General features: G+C 39.1%; 1 protein-coding gene across 3 annotated transcripts in view; it reads left to right on the top strand.

Annotated features, from left to right (window-relative positions):
- The first annotated feature begins 694 nt into the window (after positions 1–694).
- The window catches only part of SPTLC3 (serine palmitoyltransferase long chain base subunit 3), a 99,331-nt gene continuing 88,818 nt past the window's right edge, over positions 695–11,207 (top strand). The window contains exons 1-3 of one of the 3 annotated variants that reach the window (XM_058021349.1): positions 695–924; positions 4,691–4,856; positions 10,687–10,773. The gene's annotated coding sequence lies outside the window, so the exon portion shown is untranslated. The remainder of the gene's footprint in view (positions 925–4,690; positions 4,857–10,686; positions 10,774–11,207) is intronic. The other 2 variants (XM_058021347.1, XM_058021350.1) reach the window with 2 other exon arrangements.

Here is an 11,207-nt window from a genome sequence, read left to right as displayed (position 1 = left end):
AGTCTCTCTATCAGCCCCACATGGAGATGAGTGTCTGTGAAGAAGTTGTGCAGCTTCAGCAGAACCCAGCAATCTGGACAATTCCCATCATCCTGGCTGTGGAAAACTCTTCTGTTTAAATAAAAAATGTCCTATAAGAAAGACCACATTGTATGCAAGATAATCTATCTCCTGTATGGAAGATAATGAGACCATAGATTTTGAGAGTAGCTGAGAGTCTGAAAAGAACTTGGTTCTTAGCAGAGATGGTGTCGGTGTTTGCTTGGTGAGTCCCCACCATGTAAACAATAAAATTTGCCTTAGGCTGCAAACTGTGTCAAGTACTGGGCCAGGAACAATTTTTCTGTGGTTGTTCACCTCACAGATATACAGCTCTTTAATACCTTCTGCTGGCATATAAATGTGGGCTATATATTTTTCCAGAAAAAAAACCCTGGTCATTGTTTTCCTTTTTGTGCTACACAAAAATACTTGCCCTTTGATTACTGCAGATTACTAACCTGCTCACAAAAAATACACCACAGTAAACACAAGACTGTATTTATTTGCAGAAGAAATGTGAGTTTCTTATTCCCTCTCCTATGTTCAAGTGTTGTTACAGGATGAAGTGTCAGGGTGGATGGAACCAAAAAGACCTCAGGAGTATTGTGAATGTAATCAGTGTCACATCCCTGCTGTTCTGCCTATTCTTGCTCTCCAGCATGTGAATGTACTCATCATCCTTCTCACAGTCTTTGGCAAGTTTGGGAGGTTGGACTCTGGTGGGACTCCACACAAGGATATTCTACAAAATCATCATCTGTCTCTTCCTCTGATTCTGAGCTCATGCTCATGTTTGACTTCTACCATGTCAAAAAAGAACTCTTCCCAACACTGAGGGAAAAGACAAGATGAGGATTTGATACCCTGTGGACTCTCTCCAAAGTAAGTAACTGTAGATTTTTATTTTCTGTCTTAACAGAACCTTTTGCTTAACCATCAGTGCCCTCTTTCCCCTGCAAGCCCAGTTTTGTAAGCCAAGCAACTGCAGACTGAGAAATAGTGTGTAAAGGGAAGTAGGGAACAGCAGAAAATGTATTTGACACATTTAACTTTTCCTTTCACTTTAACTTTAGCAGTGGTGTTTTGCCAAGCATATTCGTTTAGAATGATTACCTGAGCAACTCTGAGCTATAAATTCCTTTCAACATCTGTTCAGAAGAGTTAATAATTTATTTGATGTGTTAGTTGTGTGAAAGTGTTTCTGTTCTCTTAATGGCTGAGCCATAAACATTTTTATCAGGATTCTTGATTTTATCCTAGAATAGTTAATATGAAACTATTTTTCTATGTAGATTGGGAATTTCATTCTGAAAATCCTGATTTATTGTAAATCTTTAAGTCCATTATAGACTAGAAGTGTTCAAAATTATTCTTGATTAACTACTGAACTAAATTTTTTTCCTTCTGTTCCTGAACTGATCAGCTTTTCTATGAATGCATTAATTGCTAAAAAAATTCTAATGTTTCCCACTTCAGAAAAAAAGGAATTGTTATAAAGGCTTTTTATAAATCCCCTGCTACTGGTTCATTACATATCTGGTAATTTTTTCAGGCATTTGATTTGTCTGCTTACTCAAGTCTTCTGTTTCTACACTATGATTAGATAATTTAGTCTTCAAATGAGAAAATCACCAAAAATATCTAACCCATAATGACTTGCAATATTACTTTTCAACATGAATAATTATTCACTGACTATTTGCAAAGTATTTAGGATTCATAAACATCTTCAGGGCAAAAAACATTTGTCATGCAGATACGCATATGCAGTCGTTAATAATAAGCCACAAGTAATAACTGAAAGAGCTGACAGTGCTTGTGACAAAATTATTCACTATTTTTTGTGGTATTCAGCCAACTCTGCCTAGGCTTTATAAATAACTGCTGACTTAGAGATTCTGAAGGCCAGGCAGAACTACTGGGTCATTTTTTTTATTTCCTAGGTAATATTGATCAGGTATTTTTATTTCCTAGGTAATATTGATATTCTTCCCTAGTTGGAAGAAAAGTGCTGGATGATGATTATATCCATGTGCATTTATTATTTTAATTCTGCTGAATGTAGATAGACTGAAAAGTTTTAAATAAAATTTTAAATAAATAATCTGGCATAGTAGTTGATGAGGCCTAATAAGAAAAAAGGAATGTTTAGTACAGCAGTCACATATTTAAATAGTGCAGCACTCAAGTTATAGTTAAAATATTTTCCATATACAAGGTAGAGTGGTTTAGAGACTTTCTTATTCCTTCTTTTTGCAAAATCATGTAGAATCCTGATGGGAAATAGATTGCAGAGAGCAGTGACAGTCATTTCTCTGTAGCAAATGTGGTTGTTAATGGAAAGAAATGCAAGACAGCCATCTGTTGGCTCATGCAGAAACCTGTTTGGCTCCCAGTCCCAGGGCAGGCTGCCTGCAGCCCAGGCAGGAATGAGTACGGTGCTCCCTGCAAGGGCAGGTGGTGTTTGTGCACAGCTTCAATCCAGGCTGAGCGCCAGTGCACTGAGAGGGAAATGTATGCCTGTGAAAATGGGTCCTGGGAGTGCTGCAGACACCTGGGACACGGGCAGGGCTCTACCATCAGCACCTTACTGGTTGGACAGAGCATTTCTGCATCTTCTCCCTGATATCTGGTCTCCAGCCAGGTCTCATAAGCTCTTGGAGATTTATATCACACCCAAGATAGCTCAGCTACCTTTGAAGGCATAAAATCAGCAGGATGGCTTCTGTGGTAGTGTTGGAAACAGAAAAGATTTAATGAAAGGCAAAATAACAAAACTCTTTACAGAGAAAAACTGAGCCAGGTGCAAGAAGTTCTTGCCCCTGGTAAAACACCTCACAGAAGCCATTAGTTTCTTTGTTCTCTTCTTTTTCTAATAAATTGCTTAGGCAGGACTTTTTAGCTCCTGTCCAATTAGCTATCCTTAAGTTTAAAGTGAAGTCCCCCAAGTCCTATGAAGTGTCTTTTTACATAATAAAAAAAAAAATCTAAGCTTTTTTCCTTTTTAAAAAGACAAAAGATAGTTTTATCACTCCATCAATAAAAAGCACATTCCTGTATTTCCCAAGCAGCAATTGTGTGCTGCAGGACGATGTAGCCAGGTGTTATCAAGGGTGATGGACTCAGCACTGATGCACTTCCTGGGGAGAGCAAATGCACAGCTGATCTCTAAATGTGTGACAGTGTAGAACAGGAGTTTTTCTCATCCCTGGGCTTGTGTGACACCTTCAGATCTACATTGCAAAGAGCACACAGGTGAAAGTAATAATTTATCTTTAAATACTCGGGGTTTTGCTAAAGTTTGAATTAGGTATCTTGGATCTTTATGATTTGTAGGCTATTGGCTTTCATTAAAAACCTTTTTCATCATACAGATCATTAAATGAAAAAGTCAATATGTGGGTCTTTGACTGTCCCAGATCTCCTGACACAGATTTACACCGATAAACAAGACTAGTCACTATCATTGCCATTTGTGCTGACCAGCACATCTTTCCCATCTGAGATACTCTCCCAGGCTTCTGTTTTGAACTGGGACTATTTTTAACTATTCCAGGATCTGGGACCATTTAGGTAGATTCAATTCCCAATAAAAAAGAGGTAACTTTACTCTGCTGTCTGTCTCTAGATTTTTTATTAGATACAGGTAAAATAGTGGCTATACTGGCTCTCCCTCTGACCACAGTGTAATGATTGAGCAGGTTATATCTCTTTCAGTGACAATAACATGAAGGAGTGCTCTTAATATGTTACTGTGGTGCTGTGTGCTTGGGCAGGGATTTTGTGAGCCTCTCACATATTGCTGCTGTCAATAGCCAATACAGCTGCATGCTGGTACTCAGGATTAAACTCCAAATCACAGCAATTTCAACGGAAATTTTATCAATGTTCTTATCTGGCACAAACTACAATTTTCTAGAGGTCTCTGACTTTGCTTTTTTTTGGTCCCTGCTGTGGCCAATTACAGTTAAAGCTAGGAAAAATTTGAAAATCACACCCCTATACATTTCTGAGCAAAGACAGATTGAATTTCAATAAAAATTAGAGTGAAATAAATGGCCCCTTGTTAAATCTAATGTAATTTTAAATGAGTGTAAATTAATTCTGGGCATTTTTCCTCTAAGTTCTTTACATATCCTTTTGTAGATCAGTGAAATCATAAGAAGGGAGTACAACCCTTCTTGTAATCACCCATTGATGTGGCAATATACCCTTAATGCACAGAAATATTCTCAATATGTACAGGAGGTAAATCTTGTGGTCTGAGTCCAAACTCAATGGACAATTCAGCTGGAAAGGCATTCCAGCCTATGTATGAACTATTAGAATAGGAATATTCCTCACATCCTTACATTGCTAATAGAGTCTTCTTAGCTGAGCACAAGGCCCCTGAAAGAATGGAAGGAAAAGGTTTACATGATTTCAGGGGAGATGCCTGACAGATTGTGTGCTGGATTTCAGAAGCTGGCATTTCTGCTAGGTAAGGTTTTACTCTTGCTTTGTCAGCAAATCGTGACAAAAGGTCTAGACTGGTTGTGATTTTGTTATATTTAATATGAATTTTATGACTTTGCCTCCATTTGAATCTATAAAGTCTGGATTTTCCCCTTTAGTTTAAATGACCTGGTTTTGAAATTGCTGACTGCAGGTCTCTGGGGGTATTCACTTCCAGAAGCTTCTGGGGAAGAAGGACTGATCCTTCATGCCAGAGGAAGGTACACCTTTTATCCTGCATGAATAACTTCATTCTCAGAGCAACCTGGAGTGGGATGTGGGAATTGATACAGTGTGTTTGTGTTGATGGCAAGGGAAAGGTAAGACAGCTTTGACAGACATGGTGATGGGGGCTTTATGTTTACTGAAAGCTAATGAAAAACTCTTAGAAATTTTGGAACAAAACCAAACCAATTTCGTTAATAGAATGGAATGGTTTCCCAGGAATTCTGAATATGTTTGATTCTGTTAATAACCTTATCCAGGCTTTGCCTTTGACCCCAAAACCAAGATAAGAAGAAGGTTTTGTTGCTCAAAACAGATGAGCTTGTTAGAGCAAGCTAACAGGTGTGGATTATGTCACTACAAATACAGAAGGGGAAGGTGACACTTGAGGTGTTTGCCTCTGGCTAGCTGTGTGAGGCCAGTGCTGTATTCCTGTCCAAGCATAGACTTTCTGCTTACCTTACAATAAATTAAACTGACTACTTGTCACTGGGGCTGAAGCAGCTTTTTTTTCCCCCTCTTTCTTCCTTTCTTTTACCTCAGGGTAACTAATACACCTTTGTTTTCCTGTGGTAAAGCATAGTGAAAGCAAGACACTTCAGTTTATAGGATCCATGCTATGCATCTGCCTAAAGCTGACATATCTCCCAGTGAAACTGAAGTATTCTGACATTGCTGCTTTTTTTGTTTGTTTTGTTTTGTTTCAAAAACCAAAACAACCCTATAACCTAGTGTGTGCTAATTACAGCATCTTGAGCAATGAATGCATTGTTTTAGGTGCAGAATTCCTAATATATGCTGGTGTGGAGGTTCAAATGCTGATAGTAGAATTTCTGTCTTGGAAGTAGTCAATCTCCTCCCATAGGCAGGCAGTGTTCCTTCTTTTCCTGGCTGTTACTCACTTGCATAGTTCAATTTGATTCACTCACCTGGCATTCTGCTCTTCTCCTTCCCAGAGGTACCTGCTCAGATTTAGTCATGTTTAAAGTGCTTGTCCAGCTGTGAGCTTCCTGTTTCACTGTCACCTGCTCTCCACTGAAACAGATATGATTAGCTTAGGACCAGCATTTGCTATCTCTGCACAATTTATCCTTCCACCTCAGAGTGGCAGCCTGAGATTTGTTGGTTTCCTACACTTAAATAGACAAACTCCATTTCCCATGATTCTCATTTAATTGTTTCTCTTCTCTGAATTAATAGGTGAGATTTTAACCCTATTCCTGTGCCACTCAGCTTCTTCATTTCACTGCACAAAGGAAAAAAAGTCTGTGTATCAATGTAAAGAAAAGAATTTCTTAATTCCCACTCCACTCAGGATTTCCTGACTATACTCTTAAAGAAGTTATACTGGATTGTTTTAGATACTTTCTAGCACATAGTCTCACTCTTGGAAGTTGCTGCCCATAAGGCTCTGTTAAAGGAGAGGCACCGGGCTCAGCTCTAGATATTCTCAGAGTTTGCATCAAGGACAAACACAAGAGAAAAATCTTGTCGGAATGAAGTCAGATTCCCCCTTGCCCTCTACCATTTTTGGTGGACCAGGTTGGTCCATTCCAATAATGACAAGGTAGTTTCTACCATGCTGGCAGTGATTTAAGTGCAAGTGTTTCTCCTGACTTAGCAGCCCTAGCAATTGGATCTTCTCTAGTGTATTGTGAACTCAGCAGCCGTGGAAATTGTGACAGTAATTTGCTGTTCATGCTCATGTGTTTTTGTTTTCTGCCTTATGAAACCATTTATAAAGAACAAATAAGGTGGACAATTGTTTTCAGAAAACATTATTGGGAAATTCCCAAACAGATGAGACAGAAAACCCAACTTCCCACTGAAAATAACTTCTTTTTTTTTTGCAAACACATGATAATATATATTCACCATGCTTTCAAAAGAGAATGATGATGCAAAGCAAAAAAAATCCCAGGACTCTCTTATAAATAATTTCGTTTCCACCTCAAAAATTCTTCCTTCTTGTGTCAACATTACTTTAATTAGAGCACTGGAGCTCCTAAGGAAGCACAGATAATTGCAGGACCATGTTTCATGCACAGTCCCAGCCATCAGAGGTCAGTACAAGTTCATTCATCCAAGCAGCTTTCAGGTCCTTTATTCCTCCAGTTTTGCATAGCAGGTTTTTGCTAATCACACAAATGACCCTTCACATCTCTAACACCTTACTGGGCAGGAAAGTTCTTGGGAACAGAAGCTGATGAACACAAAATAAATGCTTAGGCAAATGTCTGGGCTCCATGCAGTGTCCCAGGAAAAGCACCACTTCATGTTTGTTCTGGTTTTGGATTTGTTTGTTTGTTCTGGTTTTGGATGTCTAACTCAGCAGCTGACAAAGGACTGGAATGGGTGGAATAGCTACACCCAGTGCTCTTCCAGGTTTTGGTTAATTCTTGTGCCTCACTGAGCTCTGTTTGACATTAATCCTGCTGGTTATGAAGCTTAAGGGGCTAAGAGGGGCCCCAGGACAGCTACAGCAAAGAGCCTGCACCTTGCCATGTATTATTTCAGTGGCTCATTGGAGTCCAGTACTAATGGATCACAGTGAAGTGCACTTGGAAAAAATATCTAAATAGTCTTCAGCTAAAGAACATAAAGGTTCAAAGGCCACATTCTGTGGATTTATAAGTAATTTTAAAATATATTTATTTTAAATTAAAAAAACCCCAAAACATGCTATTCACTGCTAAAAATTGGAAAGTTCTGAGGTGCAAAAAGATTGAAGAAGTTTTGAATTTATTTTCCCAATCTAGTGCTTATTTCTGTACTCTTCTGCATCTGTTGCACTGAAAGATTTTCCCTAAGGGAATGTGTATAAACTTTTATTTGGCTATAGAGGCAGAGAGTGAAAGCAAGCAGTGAATTTGGTGGTTTAAGTCCCTGGTGCAGAAAGGAGCTTAGAATCTCTGTTATGAATCTGGCAGAGAATGAATTTGAACTTCTGTCTCTCACTATGAAAATGGTCTATCAGTTATGGAATCTTTGCCCTCTAGAGACAAGTTGAAAAGGTAAAAAAGAAAAAAAAAGGCCACTAGAGTGGGCTTAAGTGTTTGGGAAAAACTTGCTAAACAATTTTGGGTTTGATCCAAAAGAAATATTGAAGCATAGGAAAAAATTTATGAAATATGATTATTCATTCCCTGGACAGCAAAAATAATAATGTGAACTGCTTCTTATCTGTAACTAAGGTCTGAAAAAAAATTCAAGTGTAGAAGGTCAGTTGAAAATTAAAAATGCAGTTCATTAACTTGATTTTATTGGAACACTGAAACTTGGTCTCAGAGGATAATAAAAATTGCAAAATACTGCACAGCCAGAATTACCAAGGCTTCGGGTTCAACATGGGTCTCACTATATTGATTGTTTATTTTGAAGCATAGTTCCCACAGCTATTTATCATCTCAGCTTTCATTAAGATATCATGATTTTATCTTTGTGCCTGTAGAGGACCATTATGAACTAGAAAAAGCACTGAACTGAAGTCAGTTTAAAAGAAAAAAAAAAGTACTACTAAAAATAACTAAAAGTCATTTCAAAAAAAAAAAAAAGAAAGAAAAAAGACACTACTCTCACAAAGTTTCATTGCTTCAGGAGCTGGATCTACAGGAAAAAACATTAGATCCTGTTAGACTATTGATAAAACTGTGCCAGTTGGAATGCTGAGTATGGGAAGAGAATTGTCTCCCAATATCTAGCTCAAATGGGAGTCCAGTAAATACATGTTAAGAGAACCAGCTTTGAACTGACTAGAAAGCCTTCACAGCCCTGCTGAATGATTTGGGACAGACCAAAATTCTGTATCTAATAAAATACAGCTCAAACATTATCATGTATGCTGTGAGGTCAGAAGAGAGACTTAGCATGGCAGTATCCTGACTTTTGTTGCACATTAGCTCTGTTAACCCAAAAGTCTTTGCTTTTTGCTGATGTTCATTCAGTAATAATTACCTGTCTCATACCCTTAGGAGATTGCAAAATAACTTGTATTTTACTGACAGTGATGCTGAATAACAAAGGTACAACATGAGGTCTTAGGAAGGTCATGGCAACCCTGGAAAGAAAATCCCTTAGTATCCAAACTGTAACCACATTTAATAATCATGATCTGAGGAATGGTCATGAGAAGGGTCAGGAATTTTGGTGTAATTTATAAACAATTATTTTCAGCCTTAACTTTACATTGTAAACAGTTATATTGATTTGATTGGAAGTGTCAAAAGTATGTATGGAACTGTAGGAAGGCAAAGATGTCTGCAGGAAAAGCCTTGGTGTGTGGAGTGACTGGTTTGGTAAAAAGTCTTAAGTTAAAGATGATCTGTGTTATCAAAAGGTCATGATAGTGAGGAGTGTTTTGAATTCTTGTGAAGTCCACCAACAGTTCTGATTAGGCTTATGTGGGAAGGAGCAAATGTGTGGATGGCTTTCTTCCTGTTCTATAGTATATGAAATCTGGGATTTATCTTTAATTACTTCCTGAAGTTAATTAAAGTATGTCCCTAAGCATCATGTGTAAAGTGGGTTTGGTCTGAAACTTCTTGTGCTTGGTGTCAGGGTTGATATCTAAGTTTCTTATCAAGTTCAGTAAGATAGTGAATTAAATAGTAAGAATATAAACAAATATAATCTAGGCCTAGATAGACCAAGGTGTAAGTCTTTATCTGGACAGAGTTCCTGAAGTCAGCAAAGCCCTGTAGAGGCACATGTGTCTTCTTAAGAAGAAGACCATGACTCACTGCAAGAGTGATAAGAGAATTTTTTGGTTTCCTCTCTAGGTTTTGTTTTTATACAGAACTAATGATTTATGTGGGTGTTTGTTCATTTGTCTTAAACATCAAAATCTGGTCCTGGGTAATTTTGAACATGTTACAAAGGTGTTACATTTCCCACTGTTGAGCAATTCTAGTTACATCAGGGAATTTTCCTGAGAAATGCTTTAGTCAAACTCAGATCACTGATGGAACCCCAGGCTTTGGTCTAGAAGAGTGCTACACTGTCTGAGTAAAACTGTCCTAATGTTGAATTTAATTATTCTAATCTTTAATCTCATGATTGTCAGTGTCTCCTGGCCTCAGAAATCGAGTGATAAAGATGTAATTAATTGTCACACTGCTTTAAAAGGCTAAAAACAGTATCATAATTCTGAAATTCTTCCATGACAATGAGTGGCACATCCTGTAGGCACATGTTGATATCAGTTGGCTCCCAAGGCTGTAGAAACTGATCCCCGTGAACAAGAGCTCCTGCCAGATCTGTTCCACCACTGCCTTACACAAAGAGAGCAGTCCAAGGGCCATGGCTCAGCTGTCTGCATCACCAGGACCAGAAATCTTATGAGCTAACCTGGCTGCTAGGACTGGCAAAGGTTGCAGTTTGAAGTGTGGCAGATGCTGTGGGAAGGAAGGGAGGAGTAAGGGCTTTTCCCTGGCATTTCTTTCACAGAAGTACAATAGTAGACCTTGATCTGGAGAATTTCTCCTGACAGTTCTCAAACCCTGCTCTATTCCTTCCCTCTATACACCTGTTTTCAATGACAACAGTCTGTTAAACCTTCTCCCACCCTGCTGGGGGTTATGCTGGTCCATCCTGCCCAGATTAGCAGGAGTACCAGAGCCAGGCCCCATGGTGAAGGGGATGAGCTGAAGCACTGAACCATCAGCCAGGTGGAGACCTTGCAGCAGCTCTGCTTTTGCCATGGTGAGTGCATGGCACTGTGGAGAGGCTGGGGTGGGGGATCCAGCCAGGTCCCCCATGGTTGTGGCACAGTCCAAGGGGCTGAGGGGGTACCAGGAATACATCTATCCCATGGATGAGCATAAGCAGGGATCCAGTTCAGGCAGTGAAAACCCTAGCAGAGCCTTTAGTGCTGAGTATTTAATTTTTGCCTATCTCAGTCATGAGTCACCTCTGTTCCATTTTTAGCAGATAAAAAGAAGAGAAGGAAATCTTATGCAAAGAGATTGTAATGATGCAGTAACTGTATGACATCAGCTGCTGTTTGCATAGCAGGTGAGGAGAGGAGCTACTCCAGGTAAGAGGCAGTTTCAGATGTCTGTTAGCCACAGTGAGAGTGCAGGAGCTGGAGGACATGCACTGCTCTCAGAGCAAGCTGCAGCTGACCACTTGATGGCTTGAAATTTTAGCAGCATTGAAAAAGCAGCTCAGAACCTCCTTCCTGTGTGGAAAAGATTGCTTTGAAAGCCACTGCAAGCAATAGGCTGCTAAATGTGGCTGTGATAGTTGCCACAGTTCCCTCCCCAGCTCAGGGATGAAGGGCTGTATAGTGGAATGACACCTGTCTAAAAGTAAGGGATGAAAGGCTGGATAGTGGAATGACACCTGTCTAAGGCTCAACTTGCCCAATTCTTCTCCAATGATATGAAATATGCTTTGTTTGAATAGGGATTTATTTCAAAAGAGAACTGTGGAGACTGGAAAATGGT

Source organism: Melospiza georgiana, chromosome 3 (assembly GCF_028018845.1).
Source record: "Melospiza georgiana isolate bMelGeo1 chromosome 3, bMelGeo1.pri, whole genome shotgun sequence".
NCBI lineage: Eukaryota > Metazoa > Chordata > Aves > Passeriformes > Passerellidae > Melospiza > Melospiza georgiana.
This window is presented reverse-complemented; position numbering and strand designations above follow the sequence as displayed.